The sequence below is a fragment of the Trachypithecus francoisi genome, unplaced genomic scaffold (assembly GCF_009764315.1).
Source record: "Trachypithecus francoisi isolate TF-2019V2 unplaced genomic scaffold, Tfra_2.0 Lachesis_group13, whole genome shotgun sequence".
NCBI classification, from domain to species: Eukaryota; Metazoa; Chordata; class Mammalia; order Primates; family Cercopithecidae; genus Trachypithecus; species Trachypithecus francoisi.
In genome coordinates, this window is record NW_022681458.1 from 67,106,071 (window position 1) to 67,120,698 (window position 14,628).

At 40.4% G+C, this 14,628-nt stretch overlaps 2 non-coding genes across 2 annotated transcripts; both read right to left on the reverse strand.

Moving 5' to 3' along the window:
• Positions 1-2,959: 2,959 nt before the first annotated feature.
• LOC117095451 lies at positions 2,960-3,068 on the reverse strand. The gene has a single exon (XR_004441994.1). It is a non-coding gene; the product is annotated as a U6 spliceosomal RNA (small nuclear RNA).
• A 7,760-nt stretch (positions 3,069-10,828) lies between these two features.
• LOC117095452 lies at positions 10,829-10,934 on the reverse strand. Its single transcript, XR_004441995.1, has one exon. It is a non-coding gene; the product is annotated as a U6 spliceosomal RNA (small nuclear RNA).
• Between the last annotated feature and the right edge of the window lie 3,694 nt (positions 10,935-14,628).

Genomic DNA, 14,628 nt, shown 5'->3' on the forward strand with positions numbered 1-14,628 from the left:
CTATGCACCCATAAAACAGAACAAAATTATATCTTTTGCAGTCACTTGGATGCAACTAGAGGCTATTACCCTAAGCGAATTAATGCAGAAACAGAAAGCCAAATATTGCATGTTCTCACTGATAAGTGAGAGCTAAACCTCGAGTATACATGGACACACAGATGGCAATAATAAACACTGGGGACTCCAGGAAGAGGCAGGGATGGAGGGGGACAAGGTCTCAAAAACTTCCTATTGGGTATTTATGTTCACAATCTGGGTGATGGGATCAGTAGAAGCCAAAACCTCAGCATTATGCAATATACCCTTGTATCACATCTGTGCATGTACCCCTGAATCTAAAATTAAAGGATAAATTTGAAAAATAATAAATGAATGACTTAACACTAAAACACAAACTAATCTGAACTATTCTAATGATTAACAGTAAAAGCACTACTGAAAAGAAAAGGATACTTTTTGACATCTAATTCAAGTGCTTCTGATACAGTTGCCATGCCTGGTTTTGTGTATCTCAGACAGAGACTAAAAACAGAGAAACATGGGCTTAGAGTCTGATTTAGCCTGCAATTGAGAAGAAAAGCTAGAATTTGGGACAAAGAACTAAGAAGAAATGCCATGCAAGAATTTTTAGGAAGTTCCAGGAGCTGTCATCCAAAGAGTTTGCAGCTAGGAAGCTGCCACTAATTCACCTGCCCGTGGACACTGACCCTGCACACTAGACTCTGCGCTGTTAGCCCTGTGAGTAGTTTCTTTTCTTTTCTTTTTTTCCTTTGAGACAGAGTCTTGCTCTGTCAGCCAGGCTGGAGTGCAGTGGTGCAGTCTTGGCTCACCACAACCTCCGCCTCCTGGGTTCAAGCAATTCTCTGCCTCAGCCTCCTAAATAGCTGGGATTACAGGTGCCCACCACTGCGCCCGGCCAATTTTTGAATTTTTAATAGAGACAGGGTTTCACCATCTTGGCCAGGCTGGTTTTGAACTCCTGACCTTGTGATCCACCCACCTCAGCCTCCTAAAGTGCTGGGATTACAGGCATGACACACCGTGCCCGGCCAGTGAATAATTTCTTAATGATGCCGCAATCTTTGCATTATTGCTCAAGAGTTAAAGCTGCAAGTGGTAGCATCTGATTGGCTGAGCTCAGCCCCCAAGCTCCTCATGCTAACTCCTCAGGGATGGAGAAATGAGTACCCTCCACTTGAAATTCTGTAGTGAGAGGGAGACATTTTCCCACCAAGATTAATGCAATAGAAGACTCACCCAACAGAGAAATGAAGTTTGAATGCTCAGTAGCCATGGGAACTAACAAACATCCATCATAGTGAAATATGAAATTGAAGCATCAGAAACAAAACTGAGTATGAGCTAAAACCCAAAATGCCTAGAACTGCTTTTCAGGTTGAAATGGCCTAGGAAATTTAGGGACACTTCACTGATTTAGGTAGGAACAATTTCGAATTTGTTTACATTTCAGCTGAGCAGGGCGGGACTGGGAAATACCTTGTGGGGGATACTTCCACGAAAAAAGTCACATTTCACATAAGGAGCCTAGGAAAAGCAGAAGCAACTCTGAGGACTCAGGAGCTGGCTGGGAGCAGCAGCCAGGCAGCTGGGCACATGGGCACAGTATAGTTGGGACTCTGGGTCCACCTGCTGGTGCAGTTTTTCTTCAACTTTTCTTTCCCTGAGCATTCTCTGTGGATGGTTCACATTTCCCAGCAGTGTGGCAATGAGCAAAAATGGGCCCAGATACAAAGTCTAATGTGAGTTCCCTGCATGACAGTGAAAGAGGGGGTGATTAATCAAGAAGACAGTTCTTCATGGTCGGGATGGGGACCTACCAGCTCCAGGAGTGCTTTTCATTTAGGGACACACAAAACACTTCAGCACTGAGGTACAGAATTTCTATGATTCTGAGACTGGATGCCCAATTGACACCAGGGCTCTTAGGGGTCTCCACCTCATCCTTAGGGCCAAGACAGCAGACAGACACCTGCTAGAGCTGTGGCCCTGTGAAGCCCTTCTTGGCTCATGCGTCATCCTTCTTCCCTCTTTCCCACAATCCTCTTCTACGGGTCAGCAGAGAGGCTGCCTGGGCAGCTCTGCTCTCATTGCTGTGTCTCTCATGGCCTTTGACCACGGCTTCTCTCTTACCCAACACTTGTACGTACCACCTGATTGGCTGCATTTAATCACTGCTTCCTAGGTTTCTCATACTTTCCTTCTCCAATTTAAAGGTCCAGCACTTTTTTCCACCTGCCCCTTTTGGTTTCATGTTAGGGTTTCCTGTGGCTGTGCCCCACAACTTAGAGATGTACCCAGGATGATGTCAAACAAGTTGAGGTTATTGCTTGGAGACTGACTTACTGCTAAACAATGTCAATAAATGTCTTTGGGGTTGCTACACACAGATGTCCTTGGCTGTCAGTATCATGGAATCTCTTTATCATGGCAGTGATGCTGTGGGCAAGGCCCCTGGATCTCACCACCTTTATTCAAGAGACAAGCTGAACCCAGCCAACTTTCTTAGAAATGTAATTTAGCAGTGTTTTTTCTTTTTTAAATAGGTTTAATTAAATTCAGTAAAGTGTATGTATCTTAAGTGTAAAGCTCAGAGAATTTTTATGGACATGTGTCCCCATATAACCATCACCCAAATCCATGTATACATGTAAATGAAGTTTGAGAGCGTGAGTCAATTAGAGCTAATTTCTACATTAGGGGGAAAACACCTAAGACAGTGATTCTGAAACTTTCGTATGCTTCTGGATCACCTAGAGGGCTTATTAAAACACGGATTGCTATCCCCAGGTAATATTTATGCTGCTTGTTCAGGGACCACACTTAGGGAATCCCAGGGCTCAGGACTGCTAGTAAGCTCTGAACTGTCTCCAATTCATAGTCCTACAAAGAAGGAAACCCCATTAGCAAAATAGTTTTATTTATTAATTTTTCTTTTTAAAATATACGATGTGTCATGAATTTGTGTGTCATCTTTCCATAGGGGTCACGCTAATCTTCTTTGTATTGTTCCAATTTTTTAGTATATGTGCTGTCCAAGAGAACACAGTTTTAGTAAAACTGAATTGGCCATATACTTAACTGAGGGTCTTTAAAGGCTAGCCTTCTATTTTCTGACCCAGAATTGTCTGAGTGTGTCTTGGTTGCCAGCAAAGGAGTCAACAAAGTTATAAGCATAGACTGCATCAGAACAATGCCCTTTTGAGACTATTTTCCAGTGAATTAATCAGTGCTGAGTACGTGAAGAGCTTGAAAGGATCAATATGCTTTTAAAGACTGGAAGACTCATCATACCCTTTTTACAGTCAAAGCAGGGGTATTGGTAAATTGCTCTGAGATCCTCAGAGGGAGATTAACCAGCCAGCACTTATTGTTAGGGCATTTAAAGCATTTTTAAAAAGTAATACATTTAATAAATGTAAAACTAACCACCTAAAGTATGTACTTTTTTGTTTTATATTCATTCTGTGAACATAGAAAACTTCATAATTTTCCAGATTTTCCTGTCATGATCATATATTGCTCTTATAATCAGAAAAAAAAAAAAAAACCCAAAACAAACAAAAAAAAATCCAGGGTGACTCACCACTCTTGCTGCCTCTATTTAGTTAAACAAGCTGTATTTAATTAAGATTTTTCATATTGCAAGATATTTACTTTTTTTTTTTTTTTTGAGATGGAGTCTCACTCTATCACCCAGGCTGGAGTGCAATGGCATGATCTCAGTTCACTGCAACCTCCTTCTCCCAGGTTCAAGCAATTCCCCTGCATCAGCCTTTGAGTAGCTGAGATTATAGGTGCCTGCCACCACGCCTGGCCAAGTTTTGTATTTTTAGAGACAGGGTTTCACCATGTTGGCCAGGCTGGTCTCGAACTCCTGACCTCAGGTGATCTTTGCACCTCGGCCTCTCAAAATGCTGGGATTATGGGCATAAGCCACTGCACACAGCCTGATACTTACTTTTTTTTTCCCTACAAACACACATGTATATCAAAGTATCCATGGGCTGTTTTTCACTGCTATTTAAATCTACAATATAGAAGAAATAGATTTTTTTTAACAATAGCCTTTTAATATACTATCTTCTTATATGTATATTTTTGCTTTTTAAAAAGGTAGCATTAGAGGTGGGTGGGGCAGCTTTTTAGAACAAAGTTCTTTTTTTAAAGAAAAAGTAAGCCTCTTTGACTGTGGAGTAAATAAACAGAGGAATTCAGATCCCCCTGATTTGTTTTAATTCCTTTGTGTTTACTTAGTGTGGGCTCATCTAGCCAGTGGTTGTTCTATGAGTAAATAGTCTGGCAACACCTTCTTTAGAAAGAAAATGCACTTGCAGATGGATTTGCACCATCTACTCTGTCTTCTATGCCTCCAAGGCTGACGGCAAGTGACCAGAATGAAAAACGATAACCCAGTGGTTTCACAAGTCTTCATCTCACACAGGGGCAGGACCACGGCTTCTTCCGCAACCTTCCATGGCTATGGCCACAGGCATCAGCAATACGGAAAGTAGACTCAACTTTGACCACGTGGGCACAATCCTGAAAGTGAGACCAGTTGGGAACAATCTGTCCCGGGAGGCAGTCATGCCTCTTTCCATTCCCATGGACCTTTAGGGCCAAAGCCAACAGGCAGCTGTTTCTACTTTTTACAAACTGCAATTCATTGGTCTAGTGTTTGGTTATCCTTCTTTAAACCTAAACAAAAATCTCAAAAAAGAGTCATGCATTTTTAGAATATGAAATGAAACAGAGCAGGCCTGAATGATCCACCTATCTTCCATTTAGAATTCCTTGTACATGTGTCCCTGAAATGACATTTACCCGGCTCCTCTTGGGACCAGTGGATTGCGGCCCTCCATCACCAGGCAGCTGGCGCTGGGAAAGAGCATGTCCTCCCACTGAGCTGGAGTCTGCACCAGGCCCTTCCTCACAGGGCTTCAGGAGCAAGTCAGATGAAGTCCCATCTCTCTTCTATAGGACAGTCCTTCTGGTATCTGAAGACTGTTATTTCATCTGCTTTGCATCTTGTGTTGTTCAGAACAAGCCTTTTAAAGGCTCTCAACTGTTCTTCAGATTACATGGTTGTCTCTCTTCTCACCCTCCTCTAGGGCTTTCCAGCCCCTCAAAGTGCTGAGTACATACTCTATTTTGATGGGTGCTGAGGAGAGAACTCAAAAATTATAATCTTCCATAATTAAGACACACTACTTCTAGCAATGGAGTCTCATCTTTGCAAGTTTTATAATAGCATTGCCATTTTAACAGCTCAAAATGGACTTGACATCAGCTAATCTCATGTCAACTTCCTAACTCAGGGTCTTTTAAATTTTTTTAATTTTTTCATATTTTCTTTTTTCAAAACAAGATATGGGGTAGGAAGACTTAGAGTCTTTAATCCATTTTTCCAGGTATTTGAGCCTGAATGAATATGAGACTTTATATTTGCCTGGTTAAATACTGAAAAAAAAAAAAAAAAAAACTGCTTCTCAGGGAAGTTAGGCATTTCATGCAGTAACTGAGTAACTGAGGTTTTAGCATATCACTCCTTGATAGTGTATCAACACCTTTTCCATCTCAACTCTGTCATTCAAAAATTATGAGCACGGGCCAGGCACAGTGGCTCATGTCTGTAATCTCAGCACTTTGGGAGGTCGAAGTGGGCAGATCACCTGAGGTCTGGAGTTTGAGACCAGCCTGACCAACACGGAGAAACCCCATCTCTACCAAAAATACAAAATTAGCCAGGTGTGGTGGCACGTGCCTGTAATCCCAACTACTTGGGAGGCTGAGGCAGGAGAATCTCTTGAACCCGGGAGGCAGAGGTTGCAGTGAGCCAAGATTGCACCATTGCACTCCAGCCTGTCGACAAGAGTGAAACTCTGTCTCAAAAAAAAAAAAAAAAAAAAGCATGAAAATAAAAATAAAATAAAATAAAAATACTTGCATGTGTCAGGCATTGTTTAAGTGCTTTTTGTAAATTAACTCATGTAATCCTCATAACAACTTTATGGGACAAGTCTTATTATCAACAATATTTTAAGCTTGAAGAAGCTGAGACACACAGAAGTTAATTATATGCCCAAAGTCACACAGGTAATATAATAAATGAAAGAGCTAGGATTCAAACCCAGCAGTCTGACTCCAGAAGAGGTGTGCTTAAGCACTATGCCTCTCAAAGCAACCCTTCTAGTTTTTTGTCATCTATAGATTCAATTAAGTGTCTTTTATTTTATTTATTTATTTATTTATTTGAGACAGGACCTCACTCTGTAGCCCAGGCTGCAGTGCAGTGGCGTGATCTCTGCTCACTGCAGTCTCAACCTCCTATGCTCAAGCAATCCTCCCACCTCAGCCTCCCGAGTAGCTGGGACCACAGATGCATGCCACCATGCCCCCAGCAAATTTTTAAAGTTTTTGTAGAGATGGGGTTTCACTATGTTACCCAAGCTGGTCTCAAACTCCTGGGCTCAAGTGATTCACCTGCCTCAGCATCCCAAAGTGCTGGGATTAAAGGTGTGAACCATTATGCCCAGCCTAAAATGTCTTTTATTTTTAAGAGGATACTAGTTTATTTATTCAGTACTTGCTGATTCCCAGACCTTATGCTTGGCACTGGGTACATGACACACAGAACAGATGTGGGGAAGATTGGGCACAGGGTGATTTCAGTTGTAACTGAGAGAAACATGACTCAAACTAGAGTAAGCCAAAAAGTGGAGTTATTGGCTCATATGTCCAAATCATTAGAGGAATAGAGTTTGGTTTAGAGGCAATGGAATCTAGAGACAAAGATGCTGTGGTAAGGTGGATGGGTGAAATTTGTTACCAGTACAAGATGAGGAAAAGCCTGATTTTCATAAAATCATAAAATCAGCTAAAGAGCCAGGCTCACCAGGAGCAAGAACCTGGGCAGCTTTAGGGATCCAAGGAGCATGAGATTCACTCAAAGCATCTTTGCTAGACTGAATCAACACTAATAATTTTTTTTCTCTCCTTGTGTTTTTTCGCTCAAGATTAATGAGGCACCTCTGCACACTAGTAGAATGGCTAAAATTAAAATGACTGACCATACCAAGTATTGATGAGCATGTGGAGGAACAGGAACTCTCATAGACCATTGGTAGAAATGTAAAATAGCACAACCTTTTTGCAAAACAGTTTAGTTGTTTCTTAAGAAGTTACACATGCATTTATTATCTGACCCAACCATTCAACTACTAGGTATTTATGTAAGAGAAATGGAAACATATGTGCATAGTAAGATTTGAATATGAATGTTCATAGTACTTTGCTCATGATATCCCCAAACTGGAAACAATCCAAATACCCATCAGAAAGTGAATGGATAAACTACTATATCTATGCAATAAATTACTACTCAGCAATAAAAAAGTGTGAAGTACTGATGTACACAATGACGTGGATGAATGTCAAAATAATTATGCTGGATGAAAGAAGCTAGACCAAAAAGATTGCATACTGTATGATTTCATGTATATCAAATTCCAAAAAATGCAGACTAATCTATAGTGACAGAAAGGAGATCAGTGGTTTTCTGGGGGTGGGGAGTGCTGGAGGAAAAAATTACAAATGAACACAAAGAATACTTTCTGGGGCCGGGCGTGGTGGCTTACACCTGTAATCCCAGCATTTTGGGAGGCCAAGGCAGGTGGATCACTTGAGGTCAGGAGTTCAAGACCAGCCTGGCCAAAATGGTGAAACCCCATCTCTACTAAAAGTATAAAAATTAGCTGAGCATGCTGGCATGTGCCTGTAGTCCAAGCTATTTGGGAGGTTGAGGCATGAGAATCACTGGAACCCAGGAGGCAGAAGTTGCAGTGAGCTGAGGTCATGCCACTGAACTCCAGCCTGGACAACAGAGCAAGACTCCATCTCAAAAAAAAAAAAAAAGAAAAGAAACCTTTTTGGGATGATGAATATGTTTATTATCTTGATTATGGTGATGGTTTCACAGGTATACACATATGTCTAAATATATCAAATTCTACACTTAAAATATGCATAGTCAACCAGGTGTCAATTATATCTCAAAAAAACTGCTAAAAAGGGTTTTAATAAGCTGTTTAAAATGTTTTCTAGTTTCCATTATAAAACTGGAAAAGAGATGACCATCCCTCTCCTCTTTCAGTCACCACCCAGTCTTAAGATAATACTTTCTTGGAAATCATATTATAGTGTGCTCATATGCAGTGTCCACTACATGGTTTACATTATACAGAAATAGTTTGCTTTTCTATTGAAATAATTATTAAACGTGTGCTAATTTTTTTTTTTTTTTTTTTTTTTTTTTGAGACGGAGTCTCGCTCTCCCGGGCTGGAGTGCAGTGGCCAGATCTCAGCTCACTGCAAGCTCCGCCTCCCGGGTTTACGCCATTCTCCTGCCTCAGCCTCCCAAGTAGCTGGGACTACAGGCGCCCGCCACCTCGCCCGGCTAGATTTTTGTATTTTTTTAGTAGAGACGGGGTTTCACCGTGTTAGCCAGGATGGTCTCGATCTCCTGACCTCGTGATCCGCCCGTCTCGGCCTCCCAAAGTGCTGGGATTACAGGCTTGAGCCACCGCGCCTGGCCACGTGTGCTAATTTCTTAATGAGCCTTTGGTAAATTAGTCTTTGAAGGTGTTGACTTTGGTGGATTTTAAATGCCTTTGGGGAATACAATATTTGATTAATGGTTTCATACAGCCCAATGCATTTTACATGGGAAACTGGTAAATCAGTAAATTCACTAAAACTTTTATGTTTGTTAAGGATTTTTACATTTGTAGGAACATTAAAAATCATTAGGAAACATTAGAAATCATCTACTTCAACTGTGACATTTAGGCTACAGTTATTTGACTAGGTTTTTTTTTTTTAAATTTATGATATAATGAATTTTAAAAGGATCTTGCTGGGCAATGACACACCCCCTAGAAATAAATAATAACAATCTTGTTAGACCTTAAAATTTGTTTGAATGGTTTCTGCTTCTACAATCTCTGATTTCTTCGGTGTAGAGACCTTGCTTTTTCACAGGTAAAAAAGGATGGGAAAGACATGGTTGTCACTTGCCTGATGGTGCCTTTCTGAATTCAGCTGGATTTTCCTTTTCTTTTCTTTCTTTCTCTCTTTAATTTCTTTTCTTTTCAACATGGGAAACCTTTACTTTTAAAACTTTCTGGGTGATTTTAAAAAATATTTAATTGACAAAGATTGTATATGTTCAAGGTGTACAATGTGATGATTTGCTATACTTATGCATGGTGTAAGGATTGCCACAATCAAATTAATTAACAATCCACCACCATCCATGCTGTACCTTAGATACCCAAAACTTCTTCATCTCATAACTGAAAGTTTGTACCCTTTGATCAACAGTTGTTTCTTCACCAAGTTCTGGAGAAGGATTTTGTAAATACGGTGGCCTTGGGGAGGCTCCCATATTCTTTTTGTATTGATGAGCCATTAGGTAGAGTAATCTTGTTGGTATGATCCTAGCCTTTGGTCTGTTTTTTAACTGGTAAGGAACAACAACAAACATATAACCATGAGAAATTTCCAACAATCAGGTAAACATTATTTAAATAGCAGTAGTTGTCAAAAGTATTTTAAATAGTCTAAAAATTAAGACATCTAGTTCATTTACATAGCAATTTGGGCACTTGTTCAATTTATTTTTCAATCACATTTTGGGGCAACTGGCTAACCTTTTGCAATAAAATACAAAATAAAATAATGTGAGAATTCTAAAGCATACCTAATACAAAAATTTATTTTAGATACATGGAAAGTTTAAAAACTATAAGAGTACTAGACTAAGATATATATGAATGTGGATTATATTCTTTTATGGCAAAGACTCAACACATATCCCATATTCCCTGTGAGAACAGCTCTTTCTGTACATGGCCCCCTCAAGATAAGCCCCTTGTATCTTGTGACTTCCATACCCCCTGGCCACAGCTCATTTGTTGGGAGAGGGCGGAGATGGGAACTTGATCCCTGGACCAGTCAATCTACTAGATGAACTGCGTAAATCAGCTTCTGTTTCCCACAAATTAAAATTGGGGCACAGAGATACCAGTCCACTTGTCAGTGGTTTTGGAACTGAGGTGGCCACATCAGTGATGTGTATAGATAAACAACTTATCAAAGAGGAGGAAAGGAGAATGAAGCAGTTGCTTAGAGAGAAGCAGAGAGGAGAGAGAAGGCAAGCTTAGAGAAAAGGATAAGGATGTTTTGGTTCTGGACAAGGTTTCAATTCCTGGTTCCCAATATCTCACGAAGCCTGGCTAAATCTTCTACATCTGGGTTCCAGTTCAAATCCCCTGTATTATAATGAATTTCCCTTTAAGTAAGCCTGCTTCTATTGCTTGCAAACAAAAAAGCCTAGACTGAAGCAATAATCTTGGCAAAATACCAAGTATGATATTAAACATAGAACCTGTAAAGAAAATGTTTTTTAAAAATCTGTTCTCATAAAAATTAAAAATGTCTTTATCTAAAAAAATCATAAACAGCACTAAACTGAAAGAACAACTGGGGACAGATAACTACACATATATGAAAAACAGCAACATTTTAAATATCATTGAAAATTCATACAAAAAGGTAAATATTCTAATAGAAAAATCATCCAATGTCTTAAATAGGCCATTCCCAATAGAAGAAATACAAACAACCAATTTATATATAAAATGTTTGGATGCAAAATAAACAACAGAGAAATATTAGTTTTGGTCAAGCAGATAGGCAAAGTCTTCTACCTGCTCTCCTACTTCGAATATTTTTTAAAATGTATTTTTAAAATATTAAATACTTCAGGAACTTGCATGTCATTCTTGCACAGGATCATGCTAATTTTCTCTATATAGTTCCAATTTTAGTGTATGCACTGGCAGAGCCAGCACATCCTACTTCCAATTTTACTTTTTGTTATACAGTCATGGTCCGCATAACAATGTGTCAATCAGTGACAGGCCACATACACTACAGTGGTCTTGTAAGATTATAATATTGTATTTTTACTGTAGCTTTTCTGTGTTTAAATACACAAATACCATTGTGTTACAATTGCCTACAGTATTCAGTCCAACAGCATGCTGTACAGGTTTGTAGCCTAGGAGCCATAGACCATATCATATAATCTAGGTGTGTAGTAGGTCACACCATCTAAGTTTGTCTAAGTTCACTCTATGGTGGTCACACAATGACAAAATCACCTAACAATGCATTTCTCAGAATAGTACCCCATCAATTAAGTGATGCATGGCTGTAGTCTTTTCTTTTTTTTCTTTTCTTTTCTTTCTTTTTTTTTTTTTTTGAGACAGAGTCTCACTCTGTTGCCCAGGCTAGAATGCAGTGGTGCCAACTCGGTCATTGTAACCTCCGCTTCTCAGGTTCAAGTGATTCTCATGATGCAGCCTCCAGAGTAGCTGGGACTACAGGCATGCACCACCATGCCTGGTTAATTTTTGTATTTTTAGTAGGGACAGGTTTTCGCCATGTTGGCCAGGCTGATCTCGAACTCCTGACCTCAAGTGATACACCCACCTTGGCCTCCCAAAGTGCTAGGATTACAGGTGTGAACCATTGCGTCTGTCCTGTAGTCTTTTCTTAATGCCAGGGTGTACCCTTCAAATCATAAATGGGAACCACGTACTCTTCTACTAAAATCCCTCCAGTGGCTCTCCATCTCACCAAAAGAAAGCCACCTTCCTCAAGACGACGTGGCAGCCCTCATACCTCACTAACCTCATCTCCTAGTCTCCCACTTGCTCCGTCTGCCCCTGCCTTTTCATACTGCCTTGTTGCTATTGCTTGAACATAATAGGCATACTCTAGTCTTCAAAACTTGGTCCTGGCTGTTTTCTCTGCCCCAGATGCTCTTCCTGCCCAACCCCCTCTGCCGCTACCAGTGCCTACGACTTTTTCCTTTACCTTCTTCCAATCTTGGCCGAAAAGCCATCTTCTCAGAGAGGGCATCCCTGACCCCTGCACATAACATGGATGCCCCTTACCTCCTGCACTGCCTGTCCTCTCCTGTGTCATGTGTCTCCATGACATTTGCCACCTTCTAGTGTACAATACCACTTACTTATCTTGTTTATTGTCTATCTCTTCACACCTAGAATAGAAGCTCCATTGTGGCAAGGATTTATCCCCAGCCCCTAGTACATAGCCAGGCACATAGTAGACACTCAATAGAGATTTATTGAATGAAAAAGTAAAAAATGATAATATCAGAGTTGGACAGAGTCTAGGAAATGGTTACTTTGGCATACTATTAATGAGAATGTAAGCTAGTGCAGTATTTCTGAAGGATAATGTGGCAATGGGGATTAAAATCTTAAAAATGTATCACTCTTGTGTAACATCAGTTACTTTGAGAAATTTATCATAACCAAATAATATGTTAGTTAGAGCCCTTTGGTTGCAAATAACAGGAAGCCACTTGTGCTAACTTAAGTACTCAAGTGTTTTGTTTGTTTATTTTTTTATTTGTTTATTTCTTTATTGAGATGGAATTTAGCTCTTGTTGCCCAGGCTGGAGTGCAATGGAGCGATCTCGACTCACCGCAACCTCCACCTCCCGGGTTCAAGCTATTCTCTTGCCTCAGCCTCCTGAGTACCTGGGATTACATGCATGCACCACCACACCTGGCTAGTTTTGTATTTTTAGTAGAGACGGGATTTCTCCATGTTGGTCAGGCTGGTCTCTAACTCCTGACCTCAGGTAATCCACCCGTCTCAGCCTCCCAATGTGCTGGGATCAGAGGTGTGAGCCACCACACCCAGCCAGAGTGATTTATTATGATACATTATATGCCACATTACAGGGGAAGAAAGCAAGAATGCATTATGTGGGACATTTAGACTGCTCTACGAAACCCACTGGCTTATGTTAATCTTCCCAGGAAACAGATGGAGACGGAAAGTTTTCTAGGCAGTGCTCTTTGAATCAATACCTGTAACAGAGTGAAGGAAGCAGGACAGAGCAAAGGACAAAGTTGAACTGAGATGCCAGTGCAACCCATGCTACAGTTAATTCCATGGTGAGCTCTGGCATTGTTCCCTTTTGAGGCAAGGGACTCAGACCTTTATATTGATATATTAACCAATAATTGCTTGTAGGATAATCCTGGAAAGAGTGTGCAGCCTTGGTCCAAACAGCTGCCTTAGTACAAGAGCAAATCCTAGGAACTGACTCAGCTTTGAGCCATCAATAACCGACTCTCCTGGCATCTCGGGCAGTGGATACCTTGGTCCTGATGGGGAGGATCTGGAAAGCAGCATACCGTAGCATCTGCTCTACTAGGGAAACTAAAGAAAGTTTAGTTTCCTCCAGGCCTTCAGATAATTGGAACCAGATACTTGGATGCTGCCAGGGCTCTCTCTTGACCATTTCTTTCTATGCATCTCTCTCACTCTGGACTGTTTTCCCAGTTTCTTATTTCACATGGTCAAAGATTATTTCCAGCAGCTTCATCCTCAGAGACAGGGTAACTCTGAATGGTCCAGTTTGGGTCACTGTCCATCCATGGACCTAACTAAATAACTATAGTAGAGGGTAATGTTGTTACTTAGTACTAATATGATGGCACCTGCTGTAACTATTTGTATTCAAAAAAGTAGAGAAAGGGGGCAAACCCATACTTGCATGTGCCACATCTATAGAGTCAGGAAAAAAAATCTCAAAGAATATAAATTAAAGTGTTAATAGTAGTTACTTTTTGGTAGTAGAATTGACAATGGTTTCTTTTTCCTCTTTTTCCTTTTGTATACCTTTTTTTGTCATTGTTATATGTAGAATCATATTTTAGTAATTGCAAATAGTTTTAAAAAAGAAAAAGTAGATACTTGTTTCTGTCTTCTGCATAAAAGATCCACTAGTTACAGGCTGTAGGAAGAATATTCATATCAAGTATGATGTTCTGGGAACTGGTGTAGAAAAAAAAATCTGGCTTAACTTTGCAAAGTTTATTTCATCAAATTGCAAACTAACTAAACGGGTGATTTTTAAATAAAACATTTAATTGGCTCATGGTTCTGCAGGCTGTACAAGCATGCCTCCAGCATCTGCTCCTGGTGAGGGCTTCAGGAAGCTCGCAATCATGGCAGAAGGTAAAAAAGGGAGCAAGCATGTCACACGGTGAGAACAGGAGCAAGAGAGAGAGGAAGGGGAGGTCCCAGACTCTTGTAAACAACCAGATCTTACATGAACTGAGCAAGAACTTGCTTATCACCAGTGGATGGTCCTAGACCATTAATGAGGGATCCACTTCCATGATCTAGCCACCTCCCACCAGGTCCCACCTCCAACATTGGGAATCACATTTCAACATGAGATTTGGAGAAGACAAACATCCAAACCATATCATTCTGCCCCTAACTCCCCAAATCTCATGTACTTCTCACATTTAATACAATCATGCCTTCCTAATAGTCCCCCAAAGTCTTAACTTCGGACAAAAGCCTCAAGTCCAAAGTCCAAAGTCTTATCTGGAGGTGAGTTTCTCCACATATGAGCCTGTAAGATAAACAAGTTACTTACTCCCAAAATACAATGGTGGTACAGGCAATGGGTAAATATTCCCATTCTAA